Raw genomic sequence first — 18633 nt, 5'->3', positions numbered from 1 at the left:
CTGCATAAAACTGTAATTATTCTGAATCTCATTTTTTTTCTTTCTTTTTGCAATTAGGCTGCACATACAAAAAAGGAACTAGTGTCTCCATATGGTTTATTTTTAAAAAATTAAAAATGCATATGTGTGTTTTCTGAAGATTGAATAGAAACACATAAAGTTCTTATACAAATGACAATGGACACAAGAGAATCAACCAACAAAACAATTCTTTAGTACTGTGACTATTTCTTTTTTCCTTGGAGAATTTTTTCTTTCCAAGCCACTACTATCACATTTTCTTTCCACCACCCTTTGAGAATCATGGATTGTCTTCAGTCATGGGCCCATATTTTGAAAATGAGATAATTCTCCAGGAATGACTTTTAAAGCAGTTTTGCATTGATGAATATTCTGTTGAATCATTAACATAGACTAAGCATTTAAAATTTTATGTCTCATGATTTCCACATTGAAAGCATCAATGAGAAACTACTTATTGTCAAAAAGAATGTGATTTTTGACTAAAATACATTAACTTGAAGAAAAGAGAACATAATTAATATAAAATGCATTTAATAAAATAAGATTTAGATGTAGAATATAAATATTATTTAAATAAGGGTTTAGCCAGAATTTATATATTGATCATATTTTTAAATGAACATCAAGATTAAACAATTGGCATTTATAAATGTCTTTTAAATCAGAGTTCTTGATTTTTTTCTCTAAAAATTAATGCCAAACTTATACAGCTTCATTTTACATCTAATAAGTAAATGTAAATATGCAAACTTTTGTGATAACCGGAAAGGTAAAAATAAAACATGCATTAGCACTTATTATCTTAGTAAAATGACTTTTACCTGGATCTAATTGCACTGACATTTTGAAAGTCACAATATACATTTAAATTGTAGTAACGTCATATAGTGTTAGTCACTTCAGTCTTGTCAGACTCTTTTCGATCCTATGGACTGTAGTCTGCCAGACTCCCTCTGTCCATGGGATTCATCAGGCAAGAATGTTGGAGTGGACTGTCACTCCCTTCTCCAGAGGATCTTCCCAACCCAGGGATTGTACTGAATATAAAACCCACCTAATCAACAAATATAATCCTCAGTTCTCTACTACAGACAGCTCATGACATAGGAGAGACAGAGAAGAGTTAAAATAAGTGTGATGTGTTGGAAGATTGGGTTAAAGAAAAGCTTTCCTGCACAGACGCGAACTAAAGATTAAATACAGGCATACCTAGTTTTCCTGTGTTATTGTGCTCTGCTTTGCTGAACTTTACAGGTATCGCATTTTTTTTTTCCAAATTAAAAGTCTGTACCAACCCTGCATTTACTAAATCTGTCTATACAACTTGTTTTTAACAGCCTTTGCTTGTTTTATGCCTCTGTATCACGTTTGGCAATTCTCACAATGTTTCAAGTCTTTAAAATTATTATTATATTTGTTATGATGATCAGTGATCTTTGATGTTTGTTGTCATTGTTTGCGGAAAGCGATGAATCCCACTCAGGTGAGACAGGTGAGTTTATGGATGAATGTTGTGTATGTTTTAGCTGCTCAACCCACCAGTCATTCTCTGTCTCTCTCCCTCTCCTCAGTCCTCCCTATTCCTTGAAACACAACAATACTGAAATAAGCCCAATTAATAGCCCTAAAACATCCCTTGAGTGTTCAAATGAAAGTGGCAGTTGTCTCTCACTTTAAATCAAAAGCTAGAAGTGATTAAACTTAGTGAGAAAGGCATGTTGAAAGCTGAGATAGGCCAAGAGCTAGGCCTCTTGTGCCGAAGATTATCCAGGTTGTGAATGCAAAATAAAAGTTCTAGAAGGAAAATAAAATGCTACTCCAGTGAACACATGGAAGATAAGAAAGCAGTCTTACTGTTGATTTAGAGAATGTTTTAGTGGTCTGGATACAAGATCAAACCCGCCACAACATTACCTTAAATCACAGCTTAATTCAGAGCGAAGTCTTAACTCTCTTCAATTCTATGTAGGTTGAGAGGTGAGGAAACTGCAAAAAGAAAGTTTGAAGTTAAAAAGTTTAGCCCTAGAAGTTTAAGAAAAGAAGCCATCTCCATAACGTCAAAATACAAGGTGAAGCAACAAATGCTGACATAAAAGTTACAGCAAATTACCCAGAAGGTCTCAGTAAGACCATTAATGAAGGCACCTATACTAAACAACAGATTTTCAATGTAGTTGAAACAGAAGAAGAGAATTATACTAAATCTACTCTGTGTTCTATAAATGAAATAACAAAGACAGAATGATAGCATATCTTTTTACAACATGGTTTACTAAATATTTTAAGCCCTTTGTTGAGACTTAGTGTTCAGAAAAGAAAGAAAGAAAAATTACTTTCAAAATATTATTGCTCATTGACAATGTGCTTTATTTCCCAAGAAATCTAATGAAGATTTACAATGAGATTAGTGTTCTTTTCATGACAGTTAACACAACATCCATCCTGCAGCCTATTCTGGTTCAAAGATTAATTATGACTTTCGAGTCCCACATTTCAGGTGGATTCTTTACCAGCTGAGTCACCAGGGAAGCCCAAGAATACTTAGAGTGAGTAGTCCATCCCTTCTCCAGTGGATCCCAACCCAAGAATTGAACTGGGGTCTCCTGCATTGCAGCCGGATTCTTTACCAGCTAAGCTACCAATTCAGTTCAGTTCAGTCGGTCAGTCATGTCCAACTCTTTGTGACTCCATGGACTGCAGCACTCCAGGCTTCCTTGTCCATCACCACTCCCAGAGCTTGCTCAAACTCATATCCATTGAGTTGGTGATGCCATCCAGCCATATCATCTCCTGTGTCCCCTTCTCCTCCTTCCTTCAATCTTTTCCAGGGTCTTTTCCAATGAGTCAGTTCTTCCCATTAAGTGGCCAAAGTGTTGGAAGCTATCAGGGAAGCCCCTTATTGTGTAATAAATACACTTAGTAAAACTAAAACTGCTATAGACAGTGATTCTCTGTTGGATGTGTGTAAAGTAATTTGAAAACCTTCTGGAAAAAAATTCCCCTTTCTATATGCCATTGAGAACATTTGTGATTCATGGGAAAAGGTCAAAATATCAACATTAATGGGAGTTTGTAATTACAACCCTACGGATGGACATGTGAAGCCTAAGACTTCAGTGAAATCAAAAACACCAATGCAGTGAAAATAGCAACATAGAATTGGAAGTGAAACATGAAGATGTGGCTGAATTACTACAATTTCATGATAAATCTTTAAGAGATTAGGAGCTACTTCTTATTGATGACCATAAAATGGTGGTTAAAATACTGTGAAAACTGTTGAAGTAACAACAAAAGATTTAGGATATTGCTATTGAATGCAAGTCGTTGTGCCTGATGCTCATTGAGGCCAAACAATACTGAAACATCAGAGTTTGGGGCCATGCCAAACTCTTATTGCAGGGCCATGCCAGGAGACAAGTGGCTCATGACTTAAAAATCCTGAACTGTTTGAAAGCTTTCAGCAAAGCCCTTCAAAAAGCAAAGTGACAGTGGACTGTGATTAGTTCTTGCAAACTTCTTGGTGTCAGATGTTTTGTTCTTGCTGCTGTCCACGTCTATCAAGTCAAGATGTTCCTGTAACCTCCAACAAGACAAATGCTGTTTTCTGTTTAGGTTAGGTTACTGTCAGGTCACAACATTCCTATGTATTTCAAGCTATAGGCAACATTCTTTTTAAAAAGGTAGAGCATGAGTAAGCACAGGCAACAAAACATAAAGGTTAAAGTAAATGGAACAGATCTAACATGGAGTCGGATTTGTTCTTCCCTATTACAACACTGAGGAGGGCATGACAACCCACTCCAGTATTCTTGCCTGGAGAAACCCATGAATAGAGGAGGTTGGTGGGCTATAGTCCATAGAATCATAAAAAGTCAGACAAAACTGAAGCGACTTAGTGCACACACACACAACATTAAGTAAATTTAGCCAGTAAAGTAGCCAGCAGAGTTTGAGAGGATTGACTACAATTTTAAAATAAGTTCTACTGTGGGTAAAGTGCTATCAAACAACATTACATGTCACAGATAAATCACTCGTGTTAAAAGTGTCAATTGATGTAGCACATTTTATTATTGTCTTATTTTAAGAAGTCATCACAGCCACCCCAATCTTCAGCAGCCATGACCCTGATTGGTCAGCAGCCATCAACACTGAGACAAGATCCTCCACTCATAAATAGTTATGACTTGCTGAATAATATGATGATGGTTACCAATTTTTGTAAAAGTTTTAATAAGGAATATAACTTTTATAAAATTTTATTTTATTTTTAAACTTTACAATATTGTATTGGTTTTGCCAAACATCAAAATGAATCCACCACAGGTATACATGTGTTCCCCACCCTGAACCCTCCTCCCTCCTCCCTCCCCATATCATCCCTCTGGGTCCTCCCAGTGCACTAGCCCCAGGCATCCAGTATCGTGCATCGAACCTGGACTGGCAACTCGTTTCTTACATGATATTTTACATGTTTCAATGCCATTCTCCCAAATCTTCCCACCCTCTCCCTCTCCCACAGAGTCCATAAGACTGTTCTATACATCAGTGTCTCTTTTGCTGTCTCGTATACAGGGTTATTGTTACCATCTTTCTAAATTCCATATATATGCGTTAGTATACTGTATTGGTGTTTTTCTTTCTGGCTTACTTCACTCTGTATAACAGGCTCCAGTTTCATCCACCTCATTAGAACTGATTCAAATGTTTTCTTTTTAATGGCTGAGGAATACTCCATTGTGTATATGTACCACACCTTTCTTATCCATTCATCTGCTGATGGGCATCAAGGTTGCTTCCATGTCCTAGCTATTATAAACAGTGCTGCGATGAACATTGGGGTACACGTGTCTCTTTCCCTTCTGATTTCCTCAGTGTGTATGCCCAGCAGTGGGATTGCTGGATCCTAAGGCAGTTTTATTTCCAGGTTTTTAATGAATCTCCACACTGTTCTCCATAGTGGCTGTACTAGTTTGCATTCCCACCAACAGTGTAAGAGAGTTCCCTTTTCTCCACACCCTCTCCAGCATTTAGTGCTTGTAGACTTTTGGATCGCAGCCATTCTGACTGGCGTGAAATGGTACCTCATAGTGGTTTTGATTTGCATTTCTCTGATAATGAGTGATGTTGAGCATCTTTTCATGTGTTTGTTAGCCATCTGTACGTCTTCTTTGGAGAAATGTCTATTTAGTTCTTTGGCCCATTTTTTGATTGGGTCATTTATTTTTCTGGAATTGAGCTGTAGGAGTTGCTTGTATATTTTTGAGATTAGTTGTTTGTCAGTTGCTTCATTTGCTATTATTTTCTCCTATTCTGAAGGCTGTCTTTTCACCTTACTTATAGTTTCCTTTGTTGTGCAGAAGCTTTTAAGTTTACTTAGGTCCCATTTGTTTATTTTTGCTTTTATTTCCAATATTCTGGGAGGTGGGTCACAGAGGATCCTGCTGTGATGTATTTCGGAGAGTGTTTTGCCTATGTTCTCCTGTAGGAGTTTTATAGTTTCTGGTCTTACATTTAGATCTTTAATCCATTTTGAGTTTATTTTTGTGTATGGTGTTAGAAAGTGCTCTAGTTTCATTCTTTTACAAGTGGTTGACCAGTTTTCCCAAAACCACTTGTTAAAGAGATTGTCTTTAATCCATTGTATATTCTTGCCTCCTTTGTCAAAGATAAGGTGTCAATATGTGTGTGGATTTATCTCTGGGCTTTCTATTTTGTTCCATTGATCTCTATTTCTGTCTTTGTGCCAGTACCATACTGTCTTGATGACTGTGGCTTTGTAGTAGAGCCTGAGGTCAGGTAGGTTCATTCCTCCAGTTCCATTCTTCTTTCTCAAGATAGCTTTGGCTATTCGAGGCTTTTTGTATTTCCATACAAATTGTGAAATTATTTGTTCTAGCTCTGTGAAAAATATCGTTGGTAGCTTGATAGGGATTGCGCTGAATCTATAAATTGCTTTGGGTAGTATACTCATTTTCACTATATTGATTCTTCCAATCCATGAACATGGTATATTTCTCCATCTATTAGTGTCCTCTTTGATTTCTTTCACCAGTGTTTTATAGTTTTATATATACAGGTCTTTAGTTTCTTTAGGTAGATATATTCCTAAGTATTTTATTCTTTCCATTGCAATGGTGAATGGAATTGTTTCCTTAATTTCTCTTTCTGTTTTCTCATTATTAGTGTATAGGAATGCAAGGGATTTCTGTGTGTTGATTATATATCCTGCAACTTTACTATAATCATGGATTAGTTCTAGTATTTTCTGGTGGAGTCTTTAGGGTTTTCTATGTAGAGGATCATGTCATCTGCAAACAGTGAAAGTTTTACTTCTTCTTTTCCAATTTGGATTCCTTTTATTTCTTGTTCTGCTCTGATTGCTGTGGCCAAAACTTCCAAAACTATGTTGAATAATAGTGGTGAAAGTGGGCACCCTTGTCTTGTTCCTGACTTTAGAGGAAATGCTTTCAATTTTTCACCATTGAGGATAATGTTTGCTGTGGGTTTGTCATATATAGCTTTTATTATGTTGAGGTATGTTCCTTCTATTCCTGCTTTCTGGAGAGTTCTTATCATAAATGGATGTTGAATTTTGTCAAAGGCTTTCTCTGCATCTATTGAGATAATCATATGTTTTTTATTTTTCAATTTGTTAATGTGGTGTATTACATTGATTGATTTGTGGATATTGAAGAATCCTTGCATCCCTGGGATAAAGCCCACTTGGTCATGGTGTATGATCTTTTTAATGTGTTGTTGGATTCTGACTGCTAGAATTTTGTTAAGGATTTTTGCATCTATGTTCATCAGTGATATTGGCCTGTAGTTTTCTTTTTTTGTGAGATCTTTGTCAGGTTTTGGTATTAGGGTGATGGTGGCCTCATAGAATGAGTTTGGAAGTTTACCTTCCTCTGCAATTTTCTGGAAGAGTTTGAGCAGGATAGGTGTTAGCTCTTCTCTAAATTTTTGGTAGAATTCAGCTGTGAAGCCGTCTGGACCTGGGCTTTTGTTTGCTGGAAGATTTTTGATTACAGTTTCAATTTCCGTGCTTGTGATAGGTCTGTTAAGATTTTCTATTTCTTCCTGGTCGAGTTTTGGAAAGTTGTACTTTTCTAAGAATTTGTCCATTTCTTCCATGTTGTCTGTTTTATTGGCATATAATTGCTGATAGTAGTCTCTTATGATCCTTTGTATTTCTGTGTTGTCTGTTCTCATCTCTCCATTTTCATTTCTAATTTTATTGATTTGATTTTTCTCCCTTTGTTTCTTGATGAGTCTGGCTAATGGTTTGTCAATTTTATTTATCCTTTCAAAGAACCAGCTTTTGGCTTTCTTGATTTTTGCTATGGTCTCTTTTGTTTCTCTTGCATTTATTTCTGCCTTAATTTTTAAGATTTCTTTCTTTCTACTAACCCTGGGGTTCTTCATTTCTTCCTTTTCTAGTTGCTTTAGGTGTAGAGTTAGGTTATTTATTTGACTTTTTTTTGTTTGTTTCGTGAGGTATGCCTGTATTGCTATGAACTTTCCCCTTAGGACTGCTTTTACAGTGTCCCACAGGTTTTGGATTGTTGTGTTTTCATTTTCATTTGTTTTGATGCAAATTTTGATTTCTTTTTTGATTTCTTCTGTGATTTGTTGGTTATTCAGCAGCGTGTTGTTCAGCCTCCATATGTAGGAATTTTGAATAGTTTTTCTGCTGTAGTTGAGATCTAATCTTACTGCATTGTGGTCAGAAAAGATGCTTGGAATGATTTCAATTTTTTTTTAATTTACCAAGGCTAGATTTATGGCCCAGGATGTGATCTATCCTGGAGAAGGTTCCATGTGCGCTTGAGAAAAAGGTGAAATTCATTGTTTTGGGATGAAATGTCCTATAGATATCAATTAGGTCTAACTGGTCTATTGTATCATTTAAAGTTTGTGTTTCCTTGTTAATTTTCTGTTTAATTGATCTATCCATAGGTGTGAGTGGGATATTAAAGTCTCCCACTATTATTGTGTTATTGTTAATTTCTCCTTTCATACTTGTTAGCATTTGTCTTACATATTGTGGTGCTCCCATATTGGGTGCATATATATTTATAATTGTTTTATCTTCTTCTTGGATTGATCCTTTGATCATTATGTAGTGACCATCTTTGTCTCTTTTCACAGCCTTTGTTTTAAAGTCTATTTTGTCTGATATGAGTATTGCTACTCCTGCTTTCTTTTGGTCCCTATTTGCATGGAAAATCTTTTTCCAGCCCTTCACTTTCAGTCTGTATGTGTTCCCTGTTTTGACGTGGGTCTCTTGTAGACAGCATATGTAGGGGTCTTGTTTTTGTATCCATTCAGCCAGAGTTTGTCTTTTGGTTGGGGCATTCAACCCATTTACATTTAAGGTAATTACTGATAAGTATGATCCCGTTGCCATTTACTTTATTGTTTTGGGTTCGAATTTATACACCCTTTTTGTGTTTCCTGTCTAGAGAATATCATTTAGTATTTGTTGGAGAGCTGGTTTGGTGGTGCTGAATTCTCTCAGCTTTTGCTTGTGTGTAAAGCTTTTGATTTCTCCTTCATACTTGAATGAGATCCTTGCTGGGTACAATAATCTGGGCTGTAGATTATTTTCTTTCATCACTTTAAGTATGTCTTGCCATTCCCTCCTGGCTTGAAGAGTTTCTATTGAAAGATCAGCTGTTATCCTTATGGGAATTCCCTTGTGTGTTATTTGTTGTTTTTCCTTTGCTGCTTTTAATATCTGTTCTTTGTGTTTGATCTTTGTTAATTTGATTAATATGTGTCTTGGGGTGTTTTGCCTTGGGTTTATCCTGTTTGGAACTCTCTGGGTTTCTTGGACTTGAGTGATTATTTCCTTCCCCATTTTAGGGAAGTTTTCAACTATTATCTCCTCAAGTATTTTCTTATGGTCTTTCTTTTTGTCTTCTTCTTCTGGAACCCCTATGATTCGAATGTTGTAGTGTTTAATATTGTCCTGGAGGTCTCTGAGATTGTCCTCATTTCTTTTAATTCGTTTTTCTTTTTGCCTCTCTGATTCATTTATTTCTGCCATTCTATCTTCTAATTCACTAATCCTATCTTCTGCCTCTGTTATTCTACTATTTGTTGCCTCCAGAGTGTTTTTTATTTCATTTATTGCATTATTCATTATATATTGACTCTCTTTTATTTCTTCTAGGTCCTTGTTAAACCTTTCTTGCATCTTCTCAATCCTTGTCTCCAGGCTATTTATCTGTGATTCCATTTTGATTTCAAGATTTTGGGTCAATTTCACTATCATTATTCAGAATTCTTTATCAGGTAGATTCCCTAACTCTTCCTCTTCTGTTTGGTTTGGTGGGCATTTATCCTGTTCCTTTATCTGCTGGGTATTCCTCTGTCTTTTCATCTAGTTTAAATCGCTGAGTTTGGGGTGTCCTGTCTGTATTCTGGCAGTTTGTGAAGTTCTCTTTATTGTGGCATTTCCTCGCTGTGTGTGGTTTTGTACAGGTGGCTTGTCAAGGTTTCTTGGTTAGGGAAGCTTGTGTCAGTGTTCAGGTGGGTGGCGCTGGATTTGTTCTCTCTGGAGTGCAATGAAGTGTCCAGTAATGAGTTATGAGATGTCCATGGTTTTGGGGTGACTTTGGGCAGCCTGTATCTTGGAGCTCAGGGTTGTGTTCCTGCATTGCTGGAGAATTTGCTTGGTATGTCTTGCCCTGGAACTTGTTGGCCCTTGTGTGGTGCTTGGTTTCAGTGTAGATTTGGAGGTGTTTGATGAGCTCCTGTCAATTAATGATCCCTGGAGTCAGGAGTTCCCTGGAGTCAGGGTTTGGACTTAAGCCTCCTGCTTCTAGTTATAGGTCTTATTTTTACAGTAGTTTCAAAACTTCTCTTTCTGTACAGCACTATTGATAAAACATCTACGTTAAAGATGAAAAGTTTCTCCACTGTGAGGGTCACCCAGAGAGGTTCACAGTGTTACATAGAGAAGAGAAGAGGGAGGAGGGAATTAGAGGTGACCTGAATGAGATGAGGTGGAATCAATAGAGGAGCAAGTGGGCTAGCCAGTAATCACTTCTTTACATGCAGTCCACAACTGGACCACTCAGAGATGTTCATGGAGTTATACAGAGAAGAGAAGAAGGAGGAAGGAGACAGAGGTGGCCAGGAGGATAAAAGGGGGAAATGAAAAGGAGGGAGACAGATCCAGCCGGTAATCAGTTCCCTAAGTGTTCTCCACCATCTGGAACACACAGAAATTCACAGAGTTGGGTAGAGTAGAGAGGGGTTAGGGAGGAGACACAGGCGACCCGGTGGAGAAAAAGGAGAGTTCAAAGGGAGAGAGAGCAGTCAAGCCAGTCATCTCGCTCCCTAGTGAAAAATGGGTACTGAAGACTGGGTTCTTAATGGTACAAAATTGGTAACAAATACATAAAAGCGAAAATTAAAAATCTAGAGTAGAGTTTGGAATTTCAAAAATACAATGTTAAAGAAAAGAAGAAGGAAAAGAAAGAGAGAGAAAAAAACAAACAAAAACAAATTCGCAAAAATTATAAAGAAAATACAGGTACAAAATTGATAACAAATACCAAAAAGCAAAAGTTAAAAATCTAGAGTAGAGTTTGGAATTTCAAAAATACAATGTTAAAAAAAAAAAAAGAATAAGAAAAAGAAATAGAGAGAAAAAAAAACAAAGTCGCAAAAATTATAAAGAAAATATAGGTACAAAATTGATAACAAATACCAAAAAGCATAAATTAAAAATCTAGACTAGAGTTTGGAATTTCCAATATACAATGTTATATAAAAGAAGAAGAGAAAGAAAGAGAGGGAAAAAAAAGTCACAAAAATTATATAAAAAAAAATAGGTACAAAATTGATAACAAATACCAAAAAGCTAAAATTAAAAATCTAGAGATTGGAATTTCAAAAATACAATGTTAAAGAAAATAAGAAAAAAAAAAAAGGTCACAAAAATTATAAAAAAAATATATATGAAGTTTGCTTTAAAAAATAGGGTCTTTTTTTTTTTTTTTTTGCAAAGTAATAGTAGGTTATAAAAGTGAAAATTAAAGGAATAAGAGAGGACTTTAAAACTTTTTAAAAATTAAAAAAAAATAGAAAGAAAGAATGGTCGTAAAAATAGTAAAAATATATCTAGGACTTTCTCTGGTTTTGTTGTGAGTATTGTGGGGTCAGTTCATTTTCGGCTAGTTCCTTGGTCCGCTTATATTTCTCAAGATCTATAGGCTCCTTCCTATGTAGTCCGTACTAACCACAGGGTTTTAATCTATTGCCTGTAGCTTCCAAGGCAGTTCCCTCTGTTATAGCTTCTTCTGTTTGCTGGTCTCTTCGGTGTCTGGTTTCCACCCTGACACAAAGGGGACGGTGGTGGACACTTTTTTTTTTTTAGGCTCACTTGTTCAGTCGCGCTGTGGGGAGGGAGGGACACTGCAAACAAATAACACTGGCGTGTGCTTGCAGTGCCTCAGCCACACTGGGCCTGCCCCCGCTCACGGCTCGTGTAGCCTCCCTGCCCACACTGCTCAGGCTCTAGGTTGCTCTGCCGGGAACCATCCGTAGCCAGCCCTGGGCTGCTTGCACCTCCCGGGTCCAAGCCGCTCAGGTTCAGGCACTCAGGTAGTCCTCAGAGGCGCAGACTCGGTTGGCCTGTGTTTTGTGCCCTTCCCAGGTCCGAGCAGCTCAGGTGATGAGGTGTTTGGTGAGCATGATTGCTTTGACTTATCGCCTCCCTGCTGCTCGGTTATCTGGGTGTACAACCAGAGCACTTTCTCAGGCAGATGTTGACCGTCCAGAGCCCCAAGAAGTCTTAGTTAGCAAAAAACCCTGCTTACAGTTTTATAGATAATGTCTCTCTGGGGCTGTGATTGCCCCCTTCAGCTCTGGCTGCCTGTTACTTGAGGGGGATGGTCTGCAGCCGGCTATCTCTGTTCAGTCCTTTGTTCCGTGCGCGGGCCTGGCGGTGTCTTAGGTTAAGGCTGCTTTTCGCGTGGTAGATATCCCACAGTCTGGTTTGCTAGCCCAAATTATTTCGCTCAGATAGCGCTAGGGGCATTCAGGCCAGATCCTTACTCTAAGCGATGCAGCCCGCGCTGCACCTCCCTGCCCAACCCCTGCTTGCTAATGGCAGATGTAGGCGTCTGCGCTGCTTCTCCGCTGGGGGAGTTACCGTAGGGCTCACAATCTGCAGGTTTTAATTGTTTACTTATTTTTCCTTCCTGTTATGTTGCCCTCTGTGCTTCCAAGGCTTGGCACAGATTCGGCAGTGAGAAGGTTTCCTGGTGTTTGGAAACTTCTCTCTTTTTAAGACTCCCTTCCCGGGACGGAACTCCGTCCCTCCCTCTTTTGTCTCTTTTTTTTGTCTTTTATATTTTTTCCTACCTCCTTTCGAAGACTTGAGTTGCCCTTCTGGGTGCCCAATGTCCTCTGCCGGCATTCAGAAGTTGTTTTGTGGAATTTACTCAGCGTTTAAATGTTCTTTTGATGAATTTGTGGGGGAGAAAGTGTTCTCCCCATCCTACTCCTCTGCCATCTTAGCTCCTCCCCCCAGAATATAACTTTTTTAAGACATTAAGCTATTGCATACTTAGTAAACTAGTATCATGTGTACATAATTATCACATGCACTGGCAAACCAAAAATTTTGTGTGACTCACTTTATTGCAATATTCATTTTAGTGCTGTGGTCTAGAACCAAGCCATCAATATCTTTGAGATGTGCTTGAAGTGAAAAAGGGAAAAGAAGGATGCTGAAACAGCAGAATAAAGTATTCAAAGACCTGGAATTACAAAACAATATAAAGCATTCTGTGAAGGCAACCAGGAGATGGAGGTGGAGGTGGAAATAGAGGTGGAGATGGAGATGGAAATACTGGTGGAGTTGGAGGGGCTGGGCATTCCAATATGGACATAAAAACCTCTTCCTAAGAGCCACAAACTCAAGTGACCATAGTTTTGGCAGAGAAGCCCAGTGGTTTATAAGAACAAATTAGAGCACTGTTTTGAGTGGGAGGGGATGTTTAGCTTTCCTGTTCATTCCCTCCTCGTGAAGGTTGCTCCAGTAGTGGAACATCTCTGGCTTTTCACAACTCCTCAGGAATATTTCCTGAGATGGGGTTATTTGAAAAGTTTGTGATCAGAGCCAGCTTTGCTCTGTTTTTCCATTTTCTTTCTGTTTTGAGAGCCAGACTATCCAAGGATAGCACAAGTAACAGTTGCTCAAGGTGATGGGATGAGCAATGTGGTATAGGCAGTTGCTGTAGGTTGAGACCTTTAATCTAAGCCACTATTGCTTGAGACTAACTGGATCTCAAGCTAGCCTCAAGACTGATTCTGGATGCCTTCAATAACTTTGATTAGAAAGAAAGAAAGGGACACAGGAGAGACTAAAAAAAAAAAAAAAAAAAAGAGGTTACGTTAATAAAAAGGTTATTTACTAGATTTAGATTTTTCAGTAGAAAGAGTTTTGAGCATGTTAATTATTTGAAATAAGTCATGAGGAAGAAAAAGATTAAAAATTCAAAGATATGAGTTGGATGAAGAGCAAAATTACGTAAGGAAGAGAAAGGTGAATGGATACATTTGTGTATATGAAAAAGTCCTACTAAGTATAGGAGCTACTGAAGTAACCACAGAAGTAGGAAAAACAAAAATGAAGGGATGTTGTAGCTTATCACATCTATTTTCACCTTGGAATATAAAGTATAGCCATTTCCTAAGACATAAAATTTATGAAATAGAGCTGAGATGTAAAGTAGTAAAAATTTGACATAGTGTTCAAAAGTGGTGTCTTAAAATGATGATTTTCTCTTGCTCTCACTACTTGCAAGACATATATTTCTTTTTTTTTTTTTTCACTTTGAGGAGCTATAGTTTTTTTTAAAAAATATGTACTAATGGAACTATATGCTAATTAATGTTAATTAAATAAACCATTTGTGTTTCATTGTAGAATTAGGTTTCTATGTAGTCCATATATTTTTTCTTTTAACTAAGACTTTTAATTACTTAATCAAAATGACTGTTTGGAGCACTTAAATGATTGAGAAGATTAAAAAAATCCAGTTGATAAGTTACATCTAATTTAGTGTAAATAACATGTATTTCTAGAAACACCTCAAGACCTTACAACACATGTATTTTTAATGAAATGAAACTAAATATTTCTGACATGAATCACACAGCATTTCTCTGATATTAAAATTTTACAATATCCGTTAGGGAAATATGACCTGTTCTCTACCTAAGAATATGCTATTCTTAATTTATAGAGGAAATTTCACATATGAAACTTTCACCTCCTGATTCACACTGCTCAACTTGTAAGTGGTATTTTAGTTAACAGTGTTGGTTATGAGTCATCTGTATCAAAGAACTATTAGTTACAAGGGGTTTTATACATTACTGTTTCATGTAAAATGTAGAGGTGGAGTTAGAAAGCATTCAATGAGTGTGCCTCTTCTCTTTTAAGTATATAATTGTGAGTCACTCATCAGTGAAACTAAGTCTGTGACACACCTTTAATGATATACCTTTATAGCAAGGTGGAATGGAAACTTTGAGAAAGTAATATTTTCAATGAAGTCAATTCTTTCGGATTCATTTTGACTTCAATACTAATCCCTTATAGTCAGCCTATTTTTCAAAGTATAACTTAAATGCTCTACACACATACACATTGATATCTAAATATGGGTCAATTTTAAAAATCATAGCATTCATTTAAATTATATAAATGCACTTAGGTCTGAGGCTCTTAAACCTTCAACACCAAATTGTTTCTAAACATATATGAGATTATATTTCTCTATATAGGTACATATATCTATATGTAAATATATTTAAGGTAAAAATACTTTGCTTTCTTGAAAGAATATATTCTAGAACTATGCATCTTAATATCAAAGCATAAAATATCATAGTTTTATGATATAGATTATTACAAAGACTAATTATATTTTCCACTCTTTACTATATTTTCAATTCAACTTTTATTATGTTTTCTATTAGTTGGCTTCTCATGAAAAATGTTTTAGTAGACATGAATTCATGGTATTCTCTGTTGGCTTGGTGATAAAAAAAAAACCCACCTGCCCATGGAGAAGAAGTGGGTCGGGAAGTTCCCCTGGAGAGAAAATGGCAATCCACTCCAGTACTCTTGCTTGGAAAATCCCATGGACAGAGGAGCCTGCTGGGTTATATATAGTCCATGCAGTCACAAAAGAGTCAGACCTAACTTAAGAATTCAACAAGAACAAGACACATTTTCCTCAAACCACTTAGCATCCATTTTCCCTTCAGGGAGTAACACTTGGATCTACTTCTTGGAGCTTGTGATTGGGTAGAGCTGATTGCTACCCAGGTTCTGGAGTAAGCTAATTACTTAATCCTTACAGAGAATTGCATCACCCTTTTCTAAGCTAGGGATTTCTCTGTAGCTCAGACAGTAAAGAATCTGCCTGAAATGCAGGAGACCAATCTCTGGGTCGGGGAGATCTTCTGGATAAGGAAATGGAAATCCACTCCAATATTCTTGCCTGGAGAATCTCATGGACAGAGAAGCCTGGTGGGCTACATTCCATGGGTTCACAAAGAGTCAGACATTGACTGAGTGACTAACACTATGATTATGACTACCTAAGCTTTATTTTCTTGGGTTTCAAAATCACAGCAGATGGTGACTGTAGCCATGAAATTAAAAGACACTTAACTCCTTGGAAGAAAAGTTATGATCAACCTAGACAGCATATTAAAAATCAGAGACATTACTTTGCCAACAAAGGTCTATCTAGTCAAGGCTATGGTTTTTCCAATAGTCATGTAGGGATGTGAGAGTTGGACTATGAAGAAAGCTGAATACCGAAGAATTGATGCTTTTGAACTGTGGTGTTGGAGAAGACTCTCGAGAGTCCCTTGGACTGCAAGGAGATCCAACCAGTCCATCCTAAAGGAAATCAGTCCTGAATATTCATTGGAAGGACTGATGCTGAAGCTGAAACTCCAGTACTTTGGCCACCTGATTTGAAGAACTGGCTCATTTGAGAAGACCCTGATGCTGGGAAAGATTGAAGATGGGAGGAGAAGGGGACACATAGGATAAGATGGTTGGATGGCATCACCGACTCAATGGACATGAGTTTGACTAAAGTCCGGGAGTTGGTGATGGACGGGGAGGCCTGGCATGCTGCAGTCAATGAGATCGCAAAGAATCGGACACGACTAAGCAACTGAAGTGAATTGAATCTAAGCTGGCCAGATCAGCACAAATGAGAGGGGATCTTGAAAATTCCAGGCACAGCTATTCACTGAAACTTACACTTGTGACAGTTATCTTCAAGTGAATATTTCCATTAAGCTAAATTTTATTTTATTGTTAACATTTCCTTCTTTAATATTGTGAATTAATTATTTTGCCTAATCTCAATTGAGATATCCATGTATTTATTATTAAAAACGTATCTTGATTTCTATCATGTTTATAGATGGAAGAGTTTTCATCTTGAATAACATTTCTGACTTTTCTCCATAATTGTCATTCACTTCTCTCCATGGCAAAAATGACTTAACTGAAGGGTAAGCTTGGGGAGAAGAAATTGAGCATACCTCTACCAACCCCTTTCCTTCTCCTCTTCTCATGTGACACAAAATTTGTTTTCGCTCTCTTGTCTTGCATTAATCTTAGTGAGGAAAGGTCTATATCTGTGAGAGAAACCCATAATTGCTTTAGTTTTGCCTGTGATTGCAATAGACACTGCATAATATAGTGGAGATTTTAAACATTTGATCAAGTTTTTAAATCATATCTTCAATCCAGCTTCTTTCATAATAAACTGTTGTTTCAAGCTGCATCATCTTATAGCTATCAGTTTATCGACGCTGATTTGGAAAGGATAAGGATAGTATTAACTTATCCCCATTGAATACTGCACAATTATGACCACTCACACTACTTAATATCTTATAGATCCCATATGTTCCATTTTAGTGTGTGCATAATGTACCTCCCTCCACTGTGTAATCTTTTCCTCCCAAATAAGAAGGATTCTGCTTTATAGGTTTTTGATCATTTTTACCCCCATGATGAATTTTTTTACTATCCTTATAACACTGGTTTAGACACCTCTCCTGCTTGCAGACACAGTACTGTACTTGAGAATTTGTCCTATAACATTTTTATTTACTCGTTACTTGTCTGTGTCTACTACTACTGCTGAAGCTTTTTCTTGGTACCAAGTTTCTTACTGAATATTGTAATGTTCAGCAATGATATAAATAATATAAATTACCAACAAGCAATGATATAAATAAGCATAGAACAATTGCATGAGTGTGCATTAAAAAGTGACTGGAAAATTGATAAATAGTTGAATATGTTTGTAGTCTATAAAGTACTTTTCCAAATATTATCATTTTGCATCTTTTTAACAGTTCAAAGAGTTGAATGTGTGACACCTCCTTTTTAAACATAAAGTCGTCACACTTGTCTAATTTAAAAAAATATGATACCAGATATATTAACAATGAATACTGTAAATATATTTCAATTAGCTTTTGGTGTATGGAAAAATACTCTTAAAGTCAGTGGTAAAACAAAAAAAAAATGTATGTGCTGATGATTCTGTAAGTACGTAATTAGGGTAGGGCTCAGCTGGGCCATCTCATATTTGTTTCATGTGGTGTCATCTGGGATCACTCATGCATTTGTGGTCAGGCAGCAGGCTGGTTGGGGGCTGGTTGGTTCAGAATGGCCTCACTTACATGTCTGGAATTTGGCTCAAGCTACCAACAAGGCCACTCCAGTTTTCTTTCAAGGCTGACTTGGACGGATGACTGGTTTCTAACAGTGTGAGAATGCTAGGTTTCTTAAAGCTTGTCATTGAAACCCTACAACATCACTTCTACAATATATTATTAGCCTATCCCTTCTCCAGCAAATCTTCCCGACCCCAGAATTGAACAAGGGTCTCCTGCATTGCAGGCAGATTCTTTATCAACTGAGCTATCAGGGAAGCGCCATTAGTCAAAAAATCTGACTAAATTCAAGAAAGTGAAGAATCATACCCTATCATTTTCTGAGAGGAAGAGCAAAGTCATATTGTAAAAGGGTGTGCATACACCCTTAAAAAACTGTGGCTACTTTTTCATCTACTATAACACTTATTTAAGGATGAAAGGATAAGAGAGACTAATATTTATTAAGTGGTTACTATATTTCAGATATTTTATATATCTTCATTTATCAATCATAATATAAACTCTATGTGGGAAGGAGTATCCCTATTTTACAGTTAAGAATATTGAAAATCCAAAAAGTTAATTAACATGTCCTATTGCCCACAGCTAATAACTGATAGAACCAACCTTCAAAAACAAATCTACACGATTTCAGAGACTTATGTCATGCCATAGAAAAGAAAGTATAAGCAAAATAAATAAACAATGCATTAGAGCTAGAATGTTGAAGTGAAAATTGTGTAATTAGAAAAATATTTTCACTAAGTAAAAAAATCACTATAAAACTTAAAATGTTTAAAAGGGAGGGGGAATATCTATACCTATGGCTGATTCATGTTGAAGTTTGACAGAAAACAGCAAAATTCT

Source organism: Bos taurus, chromosome 1 (genome assembly GCF_002263795.3).
Source record: "Bos taurus isolate L1 Dominette 01449 registration number 42190680 breed Hereford chromosome 1, ARS-UCD2.0, whole genome shotgun sequence".
NCBI classification, from domain to species: domain Eukaryota; kingdom Metazoa; phylum Chordata; class Mammalia; order Artiodactyla; family Bovidae; genus Bos; species Bos taurus.
The sequence above is the reverse complement of the archived record's forward strand: the minus strand, read 5'-3'. Positions refer to the sequence as shown.